This window comes from Puma concolor, chromosome B4, assembly GCF_028749965.1.
Source record: "Puma concolor isolate L17-30 chromosome B4, mPumCon1.1.hap2, whole genome shotgun sequence".
NCBI lineage: Eukaryota > Metazoa > Chordata > Mammalia > Carnivora > Felidae > Puma > Puma concolor.
In genome coordinates this window covers 105,249,070-105,261,472 of record NC_141673.1, presented here as the reverse complement: position 1 = coordinate 105,261,472, position 12,403 = coordinate 105,249,070, and the positions used below count along the sequence as shown (strand labels likewise).

Below are 12,403 nucleotides of genomic sequence, written 5' to 3'. Positions count from 1 at the left end.
ACAAGTTTGGCTCCTGACTCAGAGTCTGTCCCCCACTAGCAATATATCCTTAGGCAATTTATTTAACTCCTGGAGACTCTATTTATTCATATGTAAAATAAGTATAATAAAAATTAACATGAGAGTCAAAAAAGATGAGATAGGTACTATTAGGTATCACTTTCAGCATTTCAGCCTGCCCTTTGGATCACATCTTTTCCCTTGACATTATAAAGTGCTTTCTATGGGTGAGAGTTGGATAGAGATTTGGAGTAGGAGAGTACTTGTCTATAGGACTACAAAAATTTCATAGAAATAAAATAATTTCATATTAATAAAAATGACTATTATAAACTACAAACTTATATTCCAGTGACATATACCCATAGTTTTGGTTAATAATGATAGGGAAAAAAAGCCAGAAAATTAATTTGGTCTGAGTTCAGTCTATCTGCTACCAGCAACAATGGATTATTTATTCATTCATTCATTCATTCATTCATTCAAATGTTCTGGTTTGTCTTCACTAAGGGCATTATTTAACTTGCCTTAATTTACTCATTTGTAAAATGGTCATCATTGTGGTAGTGATAGTAGAAGTAATAGTCATAGTAGTCGTAGCAATAGTAGTAGTAGTATCTAACTCATAGAACTGTTAGGAACATTATATGAAATAATATATGTAGAATAGTGCCTGGCATATAGTATTAACTCAGTAAATATTGATTATTATTCTCAATTAGAAACTGTTGGCACTCTACCTGAATCCACAACATCCCCATATCTCTACAGGAGAAGAGCCACTTATTGTCATTTTAAGACCAGGTTCTGGACATTAGATCAGGAGTAGGGGTGCAAATGAGACAGTCACAAAAAGCAACTAGAAAGGAAGTGTTTTACACAGAAGGAGAGAAAGAGGGAAAGGAAGAGAAATAGAGAGATGCTACTTAAAATAAACAAACTCAAGTTCCCAAAGACATGTAGAAATCTAATGCTACAAAAGATAGACAACATAACAAAATCAACAATTGGAATAGGAAATTACTTCAGAGGAGATTAATTTTGTAAAACAGTCTCTCAAAGACTTTAATAAAATAATAATAATGATAATCATTGTCACCATCCTCTTCTCCTCCACCTCCTTCTCCTCATGATCATCAAATCAATGTGCTTAGGGTGCTAAAAAAGTGAAGAAATAATTTCCATCTTAAAAGAACAAATAAAGACAGAATGAAATAATTTATAGGTAGATATGAAAAGAACCAATTAGAAAACTTGGAAATGAAAAACATAGGCATCAAAATTTGAAATCCCAACAAATAATATATAATCAAGACTGAATACAGTTAAAGAATTAGTAAATTAGGGGTGCCTGGGTGGCTCAGTCAGTTAAGCGTCCGACTTCAGCTCAGGTCACGATCTCGTGGTCCGTGAGTTCGAGCCCTGCATCGGGCTCTGGGCTGATGGCTCAGAGCCTGGAGCCTGCTTCCGATTCTGTGTATCCCTCTCTCTCTGCCCCTCCCCCGTTCATGCTCTGTCTCTTTCTGTCCCAAAAATAAATAAACGTTAAAAAAAAAGTTAAAAAAAAAGAATTAGTAAATTAGAAAATAGTGAGGAATTCACCCAGTGTGCAATGTAGGAAAATAAAGAAAATAATTTTTAATAAAAGAACAAGTAGCAGGTGTGTTGGATGGACTGAGAGGAGTTCCAAAAGAATGGCAGGATGGTAACATATAAAGATAACTGAGACTTTTCTAGAATTGAAAAAAAAAAAGACAAGAATCCTCTGATGGGAAGTGTAACCCAAGTACTCACCAGGACAAATAAAGATAAACTGATGTTTCAGTGACACTGCAGAACATCAGGGATAAAAATTAAAATTCTAGAGCCACTAGAATAAAACACAAATTACCTACAAAGGAATAACAATCAGCTAGTTCCTTAACAGCAACAAGAGATGCTAAAAGATAGTAAAGAAATATCAAGATGGATGTTGTACTCTACCCTATAGAGTAAGAGTCTAAAATAATGACTGTAGGGGCACCTGGGTGGCTCAGTTGGTTAAGCGTCCAACTTCAGCTCAGGTCATGATCTCATGGTTCATGAGTTCAAGCCCCCTGTCAGGCTCTGTGCTGACAGCTCACAGTGTAGAGCCTACTTAGGATTCTGTGTCTCCCTCTCTCTGCCCTTCCCCTGCTTGCACTCTGTCTCTCTCTCCCTCAAAATAAATAAACATTAAATAAAGTTTTAAATAACCACTGTAGTAAATATAAAAGAATGTGTAAATAATTAGGTAATCGAAGGGGAAAATAGAATGATTTTTTTAAAAAATTCAATCCAGGGGCGCCTGGGTGGCTTGGTCGGTTAAGCGTCTGACTTCGGCTCAGGTCATGATCTCACAGTCTGTGAGTTCGAGCCCCGCATTGGGCTCTGTGCTGACAGCTCGGAGCCTGGAGCCTGTTTCGGATTCTGTGTCTCCCTCTCTCTCTGCCCCTCCCCTGTTCATGCTCTGTGTCTCTCTGTCTCAAAAATAAATAAACATTAAAAAAAAATTCAATCCAAATAAAGGCAAGAAAATAGAGAAATTAGAGACATATAACAGGTGACATATTCAGAAAATGCTTTTAAAGAGGGTAGATTTAAGCCCAGATATTAGTAATTACATTCAATGTAAATTTATTACATGTTCCAATTAAAAGAAAAAGATGTCTAAACTGAATTAACAAAACCAATCATATGCTATCTACAAGAGACACATCTCAAGCAAAGGATGCAGAAAGACTGAAAGAAAAGGAAAGGCAAAGATATATCAAGCAAACATGAATCCAAAAAAAAGCTAGTATAGCTAGATTAGCAGCAGATCTTCAATAGATCTTAAGGCAAAGAGCAGTACTAAAGAACATCATTTCATATTAATAAAAGATTTAGTTCACCAAGAAGATACACTCTTACATTGGATGAGTTTAATAACATAACCTCAAAATGTATAAAGCAAAAATTGATAGAACAAAAAGGAGAAACTGATAAACCCAGGTTTAAAATGTCAGGTTTTTTAACACCTATCAGAACTGATAGAACAAAAAGATAATCAGTAGGAATATAGATTTGGAAACTATTATTAACAAATTTATATAATGAACCTACAGAACACTGTCCCCAACAACTGCAGAATGTATATTCTCTTCAAGCATACATAAAACATATAAAAGTCGATTGTGTGCTGGGCAATACGGCAAGAATCCACAGATTTCAAACAACTAAGTTCATATACATGTTTTCTGTCCACATGTGATTAAGCTAGAAATAATAAAAATATAACCTTAAAATCTTCATATGTTTGAACATTAAGAAATATACTTCTAAATAAACAATGGAACAAAGAAGCAACCTCAATGGAAATTAGGAAATATTTCAACTGAATGACAAAAATATGACATGTCAAAATTACTATGAGGCAGCTAAAACTCTTTATAGGGGAGTTTACAGCATTAAATATAAACATTAATTTGAAATAAAGTAAATGTTTTGTATAAGTGAAAAGTACAAGTCAGAAATAGAGTAATCCTCAAAAATCGAAAACAAACTGAAACAAACAAAGCTCATTGCATATTGTTAGTGAAATCAGAAAGAAAAAAATCAGGAGAGAAATTATTTCAGGTGATTTTAAAATCCAGTATTTTGTTTGTACAATCATAATGGTGTATATTCTAAAGACAAAAAGAATCTTGAACTGCGTTCAATAGTCTCATTGTCAGTAATAATATTGGTATAACATTCCGAAAATGTCATATGTATATTTTTAGCTTAATGTAAATAAGACATGTTAAAAACTAAAGGAAGGGGCGCCTGGGTGGCGCAGTCGGTTGAGCGTCCGACTTCAGCCAGGTCACGATCTCGCGGTCCGTGAGTTCGAGCCCCGCGTCGGGCTCTGGGCTGATGGCTCGGAGCCTGGAGCCTGTTTCCGATTCTGTGTCTCCCTCTCTCTCTGACCCTCCCCCGTTCATGCTCTGTCTCTCTCTGTCCCAAAAATAAATAAACGTTGAAAAAAAAAATTTTTAAAAAAATAAATAAAATAAAAAAAAAAACTAAAGGAAGTAAAACCCTGTGTTCTAGTTATCAATTTGTTGCCTCTTAGCTTCAAATCTACCCCTTCATGCTTCACTCTGTAATACGGAAACTGGACCCTGAAACATTTCTTCTTTGCTAGTTGACATGATGATGTTAAGCTTTATTAGTAGACGGAGCTAGAAAAATCTGCAAGATGAGCCTCTACTCTTCCATTCCTGTGGCATGGTATGTTTGTGGGACATGCAGTGGTGCTCACTATCCAGAAAGTTTTGTTGCCAGTCTCACCCCCTCATTCCTTAATCACCATCCTTGGCTTGCCAGCAACCCAGCAAAAAAAAAAAAAAAAAAAAAAAAGAAAGAAAAAGTTCAAAAGAGTTTTATTAGTAACAGCCAAAATGTCCTCCAATACATGAATGGCTAAATAAACCATAGTACATCCATACCATAGAATACTACTCAGCAACTAAAAACAAAACAAAACAAAACAAAACAAAAAAATTATTGGGGCATCTGGGTGTTTCAGTCAATTAAGAGTCTGATTCTTGATTTCGCATTAGGTCATGATCTCACAGTTTGTGGAATCAAGGCCCACATCGGGTTCTGCGCTGACAGCACAGAGCATGCTTGGGATTCTCTCTCTCTTTGCCCCTCCCCCTGCCTCTCTCTGTCTTTCTCTCTCTCTCAAAATAAATAAACAGAAGAAAGAAAGAAAGAAAGAAAGAAAGAAAGAAAGAAAGAAAGAAGAAAGAAAGAAAGAAAGAAAGAAAGAAAGAAAGAAAGAAAGAAACTATTGATACATGCAACAACCTGGGTAGATCTCAAGAGTATTATGTTAAATGAAAAAATCAATCTCAAAAGGTCACAATGTTATGACAAATTTAAAGGTTTTCAGTAAATTGGACAAATTCCTAGAAAAAAAGGATGCTCTATTAAAACTGACATAAGTAGAAAAAACTGAATAGTCCCTGCTCCTAAAGAAATTTAACTTGGGGCGCCTGGGTGGCTCAGTCAATTGAGTGTCCAACTTTGGCTCAGGTCATGATTTTGCAGTTCATGAGTTCAAGCCCTGCATCAGGGTCTGTGCTGACAGCTCGGAGCCTGGGGCCTGCTTCAGATTCTGTGTCTCCCTCCCTCTGTGCCCCTCCCCCACTCATGCTCTGTCTCTCTCTCAAAAATAAATAAACATCAAAAAAAATTTTTAAGTATACAAAAAATTTAAAAAGAAAAAGAAATTTAACTCATAATTAATAGCTTTGCACAAAGACACTCCAGGCTTAAACAGCTTCATCAATAAATTCTACTAAACATTTAAAGAAAAAATAATTCCACTTATACACAAAATTTCCAGAAAATCAAAAAAAAAAAAAAAAAAAAGGGAAGGGAACATTACTCAACCTGCATTATGGTGATACTAAAACTTTAAAAAGATTGTACAAAAACAGAACACTGAGGCCAATCTTTCTCATGACTATAGATGTGAAAAACTTTTTTTTTAAGTAAAAAACTAAATCAAGCAATAATATATAAAAATTCGGGCACCTGGGTGGCTCAGTCGGTTAAATGTCTGGACTTCAGCTCAGGTCATGATCTCACTGTTTGTGGGTTCGAGCCCCACATCGGGCTCACTGCTGTCAGCACAGAGCCTGCTTCAGATCCTCTGTCCCCCTCTCTCTGCCCCTCCCCTGATTGCTTGTGTGCTCTCTCAAAAATAAATAAACATTTAAAAAATTAAATAATAATAATAATATATAAAAAATTATAACCCATAAAAACCCATAAAATACCTAGGAATAAATCTAACCAAAGAGGTGAAAAATCTATACACTGAAAACTATAGAAAGCTTATGAAAGAAATTGAAGAAGACACCAAAAAATGGGAAAAGATTCCATGCTCCTGGATAGGAAGAACAAATATTGTTAAAATGTTGATACTACCCAAAGCAATCTACATATTCAATACAATCCCTATCAAAATAACACCAGCATTCTTCACAGAGCTAGAACAAATAATCCTAAAATTTGTATGGAACCAGAAAAGGCCCTGAACAGCCAAAGCAATCTTGAAAAAGAAAACCAAAGCAGGAGGCATCACAATCCCAGACTTCGAGCTATACTAGAAAGCTGTAATCACCAAGACAGTATGGTGCCAGCACAAGAACAGACACTCAGAACAATAGAATAGAATAGAGAACCCAGAAATGGACCCACAAACGTATGGTCAACTAATCTTTGACAAAGCAGGAAAGAATATCCAATGGAATAAAGACAGTCTCTTCAGCAAGTGGTGCTGGGAAAACTGGACAGCGACATGCAGAAGAGTGAACCTGGACCACTGGTCTTACACCACACACAAAAATAAACTTAAAAAATGGATGAAAGGCCTAAATGTAAGACAGTAAGCCATCAAAATCCTTGAGGAGAAAGCAGGCAAAAACCTCTCTGATCTTAGCCACAGCAGCTTGTTACTCAACACGTCTCCAGAGGCAAGGGAAACAAAAGCAAAAATGAACTACTGGGACCTCATAAAAATAAAAACTTCTGCACAGCGAAGGAAACAATCAGCAAAACTAAATGGCAACCGACAGAATGGGAGAAGATATTTGCAAATTACATATCAGATAAAGGGTTAGTATCCAAAATCTATAAAGAACTTATCAAACTCAACACCCAAAAAACAAATAATCCAGTGAAGAAATGGGCAAAAGACATGAATAGACATTTCTCCAAAGGAGACATCCAGATGGCCAACTGACACATGAAAAATGCTCAACATCCCTCATCATCAGGGAAATACAAATCAAAACCACAATAAGATACCACCTTACACCTGTCAGAATGGCTAACATTAACAACTCAGGCAACAACAGATGTTGGCGAAGATGTGGAGAAAGAGGATCTCTTTTGCATTGTTGGTGGGAATGCAAGCTGGTGCAGCCACTCTGGAAAACAGTATGGAGGTTCCTCAAAAAACTAAAAATGGAACTACTCTACAACCCAACAATTGCACTACTAGGTATTTATCCAAGGGATACAGGTGTGCTGTTTCGAAGGGACATATGCACCCCAATGTTGATAGCAGCACTATCAACAATAGCCAAAGTATGGAAAGAGCCCAAATGTCCATTGAGGGATGAATGGATAAAGAAGATGCGGTATATATATACAATGGAGTATTACTCAGCAATCAAAAAGAATGAAATCTTGCCATTTGCAACTACGTGGATGGAACTAGAGGGTATTATGCTAAGTGAAATTAGTCAGAGAAAGACAAATATCATAGGACTTCACTCATATGAGGACTTTAAGATACAAAACAGATGAACATAAGGGAAGAGAAGCAAAAATAATAAAAAACAGGGAGGGGGACAAAACAGAAGAGACTCATAAATATGGAGAACAAATTGAGGGTTATGGGAGGGGTTGTGGGAGGGGGGATGGGCTAAATGGGTAAGGGGCACTAAGGAATCTACTCCTGAAATCATTGTTGCACTATATGCTAACTAATTTGGATGTAAATTTTAAAAAATAAAAAATAAAATTTAAAAAAATGTTAACCCATTACAAGGTCTACACACACACACACCAGCAACTTAAACCACACCAAGGGGGGCGCCTGGGTGGCTCAGTTGTTTAAATGTCTGACTCTTGGTTTTGGCTCATGGTTCATGGGTTCCAGCCCCACATCGAGCTCTGTGCTGGCAGCATGGAGCCTGCTTGGGATTCTGTCTCCCTCTCTCTCTCTCTGCCCCTCCTTTGCTTGCTCTCTCTCTCTCTCTCAGAAATAAATAAATAAACATTAATTAAAAAAAAAAAATTCCCCCAAATCCATTTCTCCCTTCATCAGATTGACAAAATTTTCAAAGCCAATAAAGCTTAGAAAAACAAACTCTGCCATACATTGCTGGTAGGTGTACAAAATGGCATGACCCCAATGGAGTGACGTATTGCAACATCTAATAAAATCACATACACATTAACTCTTTGCTCAGCAAATTCCATTTCTAAAATTTACCTGGAAGCTTCTCTTCTATAAATATGAAACAATATGTGGACAAAATCACTCATCGTAGTATTGCTTGTAACAGCAAAATACCGGAAACAAAATGCCTATCAATTGGAAACTGGATGAAGAAACTATGGTACCTTCCCCAGTGGGGGAATGTGCAGCTAAAATGTGAGGAAGATCTCCACAAAATGATATAAAATTATGCTACCTTTTGTGTAATAAAATGATAATATATGTGTACATTTTTGTGTATGTATATATTCTTATGTATGTCTATAGTTTTGCTTATTTTTTTAAATGTTTATTTATTTGCTTTTGAGAGAGAGAACATGGGGGGTGGGGGCAGAAAGAGAGGGAGACACAGAGTCCAAAGCAGGCTCCAGGCTCCGAGCTGTCAGCACAGAGCCTGACATGGGGCTCAAACCCACGAACAGTGAGATCATGACCTGAGCCAAAGTTGGACGCTTAACCAACTGAGCCACCCAGGTGCCCCTAAGTTTTGCTCCTTTTTGAAAAGAAAACGCAGAGAAAGGATAAAACCAGAAACTAATAGAAATGGTTACTTATTGGTGCGTGAGGGAAGAGAAAGAGAGAAATATGGGATCAAGACTCCTTCAGCTTGGAGCACATGGGTGGCTCAGTCGGAAGAGCCTGCAGCTCTTGATCTCAGGGTTGTGAGCTCAAGCTCCATGCTGGGTGTAGAAATTACTAAAAATAAATTAATAAGCTTAAAAAAAGACCTCTTTGGCTTTACCTCTTTATAAAGTTTTGACTTTTCAACCATGTAAATGATTCATGTATTCAAAAATAAGCTAAACCCAAAGGGGACAAAAAAGACAGACCCTATAAATGAATAAAACAGAAAGAAGTGAACCTAACTGCATATGAAAGTGATTATATAACTACACAGAAAAGTATTCCAGTAACTTTTAAACACAATACCTTAAGCATATGCCCTTATTGGGATATATTCTAAAGATAAAAAGACCTGCAAAGAAGCCTTGAACTTTACTTACTGAGTTTGTTATTGGTAGTGTTATTGGGGTAGTGATTCTGAAACTATTCTGTATATTGTAGGAAACAAATTGTTTTTCAGGAAACAGGACTGTTATCATGGAAAAAGGCAGATGCAAATATGGAATGGGAACCCATGATGTTCAAATTTTAATTAATTTTAAATAATTTAATTAATAATTCATGATTTAAAGTATCACTGTGTCCACTGAAGAGGCCTAGAAGCAATGACCACACCTACTACCTAAAATCTACTTTCTACATACCATTCATAGCCTGGTCTTAAAAAAAAAAAAAAAAAAAAAAAGCTTCTTGGAGAAATGGTTGATTACTGATTGGGAGTAGGAAAAGTACAAGATAAGTCTCTACCTTTTTGTGCCAGAAACAGGGAAGTGCTCAAAAACTAATGGGTATGCATTAAAAGGACAGAAGATCCAGATTAAAGGTTTCTCTCACTATCCAAATGAGCAGCAATTTGAACATCAAAAAAGAATGATAATAGATTTAAAATCCATTTAAGAGGGGCGCCTGGGTGGCTCTGTCGGTTAAGCGTCCGACTTCGGGTCAGGTCATGATCTCATACTTCCTGAGTTCGAGCCCCGCATCGGGCTCTGTGCTGACAGCTCAGAGCCTGGAGCCTGCTTCAGATTCTGTGTCTCCCTCTCTCTCTGCCCCTCCCCTGCTCATGCTCCGTGTCTCTCTGTCTCAAAAATAAATAAACATTAAAAAAAATTGTTTTTAAATAAATTAAATAAAATCCATTTAAGAAAAAAGAAAAAGGAAGGAATCCATGGACCCAAATTGGAGCTAAAAAATGCATGGTAGTTATAGTGGGGGAGAGAACGATAGAAATACAACTACAAATGAAATAATTGATGCAGTCAAGAAATATCAAGGAACAAAATATTGACAAGGCCTCAAAGCATCACCATACATGTCATGTATTAATTATAACAGGAAGAAAGTACTTTCACAATAGAGAGATCTGATGGATACCACTACACCAAATGATCAAACTTAAAATTATCAATAATACAACTGATGTTATGTGTTCCTGATGATGCCATGGGAAATGCATATCACCATGTAGTATTTTTGCCCACTATGTTTAACCTGAATCTAAAATGGGAAACAGTTAGTCAAATCCAGATTATGGGACATTCTACAAGACAAGTAAAGGCAAAAATGTTGAGTGGACTATTTTAGGTGAAAGGAGAATACGATGATCATCTTTTTTTTTTTTTTTTAATGTTTATTCACTTTTTGAGAGACAAAGACACACACAGCATGAGCAGCGGAGGGGCAGAGAGAGAGGGAGACACGGAATCTGAAGCAGGCTCCGTCCGACAGGAGGGCTCGAACTCACAGTGAGATCATGACCTGAGCCAAAATTAGACACTTAACTGACTGAGCCACCCAGGCGTCCCTGCAATAATCATCTTTGATTGGATCTTAGCTGGGGAGAAAAACAGCTAGAAAGGAAATTCTAGCTATAAAGAAAATTTCAAGGATACTTGGGGAAATTTGACCATAGGCTATATGACAATAATAATATTGTATCAATATTAAGTTCCTTGAGATAATAAGGTTATTAGAATTTCCTTTTTTTTAATGTTTACTTATTATTTTGTGAGAGAGAGAGAAAGAGGGAGTCAGCATGAGTAGGGAAGGGGCAGAGAACAGGAGACACAGAATCTGAAGCAGGCTTCAGGCTCTGAGCTGTTCAGAGCCCAATGCAGGGTTCGAACCCATGGACTGCGAGATTATGACTTGAGCCGAAGTTGGATGCTTAACTGACTGAGACACCCAGGCGCCCCCTCCTTTTTTTTTAAGGGGATACATGCTGTAATACTTAAAGTCTATAATATAAGTATGAAATTAATTTGGAATGATTCAGATCTTTATGTGTGCGTGTCTGTGTATGGATTGAGAGACAGAGACAGAGACAATATGAGATGAGCACAAATATGGCAAAATATTTTAGCAAACTGGTGAATGTAGGTTGAAGAATAATAAGTGTTCATTACATTATTCTTTCAACTTTTCTATAGGTTTGGTATTTTATTAAAATAAAATGTAAGAGAGAAATTAAAATTCACCAGTCATCAAAAGACACCATTAGGTGAGTAAAAATGGTAAAGCTCAGAGTGAAAAAAGATACATATCATCCATAAGATCAACATAGTAACCATATCCAAAATATATAACAATCTCCTGCAAATCAGAGAAAAACACAAATAAAAAAATAGGTAAGAGACTTAAGCGGAATTTATAAAAGAGGATATCCAAATGGTCCATAAACACATGTAAAGGTTCGGCTCAGCCTAACTAGGAATTGGGGAAGTAGAAGTTAAAACCACAAAAGTATATTGCAACACACCCACCAGAATGGCTTAAATTTAAAGGTTTACAATAACTAGTGTAGCAAGGATTGGAACAATGGGGATTTTCACATACTACTAGTGGGATGTAAAATAATACAGCCACTTTGGAAAACAATTTGTTATTACCTTCTAAAGCTTAAAATACACATACTCCATGATCCTTTCCTGGGTACACACCTAGTGGAATGCATGCTTACTAATAGCAACAGATATGTGCATAGCGACATAGCGCCATTATCCATAATAGCCCCCAACTGCAACTCATATGTCCAATATCATCCTAATGGATAAATTGTGATATATTCATACAAATTAATATAATAGAATGCTATATAACAATGCAAATAAACAAACCACAATCTCCTGCAACAATATGGGTAAATCTAACAAATACAAAATAAGTGAAAGATGCCAGAGACAAAATAATACATACTTCATTATTGTATTTATAAAAAACTCAAAACCAGACAAATATAAACTACTGTGTTTCAGGATGCAAATTTAGGTAGTAAAACTTTAAGGAAAAGCAAGAATGTGATTTTTATTTAAAAAAATAACCATTTCACTTCTATGTGGAATCTAAAAACCAAAACAAATGAACAAACAGAAACAGACTCATAAATACAGACAGCAAACTGGTGGTTGCCAGAGGGAAAGGGTGCAGGGGAAGGATGGGTGAAGTAGGTGAAGGGGATTAAGAGGTCCAAACTTCCAGTTATAAGATAAATAAGTCACAGAAATGAAAAGACAGCATAGGGATATAATCAATAATGTTGTAATAATGCTGTATGGTGACAGAAGGTAACTATACTTATTGTAATGAGCATTGCACAATATATTGAATTGTCAAATCATTCTGTTGTACACCTGAGATTAATATAACATTGTGTGTCAACTATAATTCAATAATAAAATGTTTTAAATTAATGATTATCTTGGAAGGGAGTAATGA

The 12,403-nt window shown here is 36.2% G+C and overlaps 1 protein-coding gene across 1 annotated transcript in view; it reads right to left on the bottom strand.

The window, feature by feature from the left end:
* The window catches only part of LOC112867338 (maestro heat-like repeat-containing protein family member 1), a 115,746-nt gene that overhangs the window by 77,298 nt on the left and 26,045 nt on the right, over window positions 1-12,403 (bottom strand). The gene's annotated exons all lie outside the window — the stretch shown is intronic.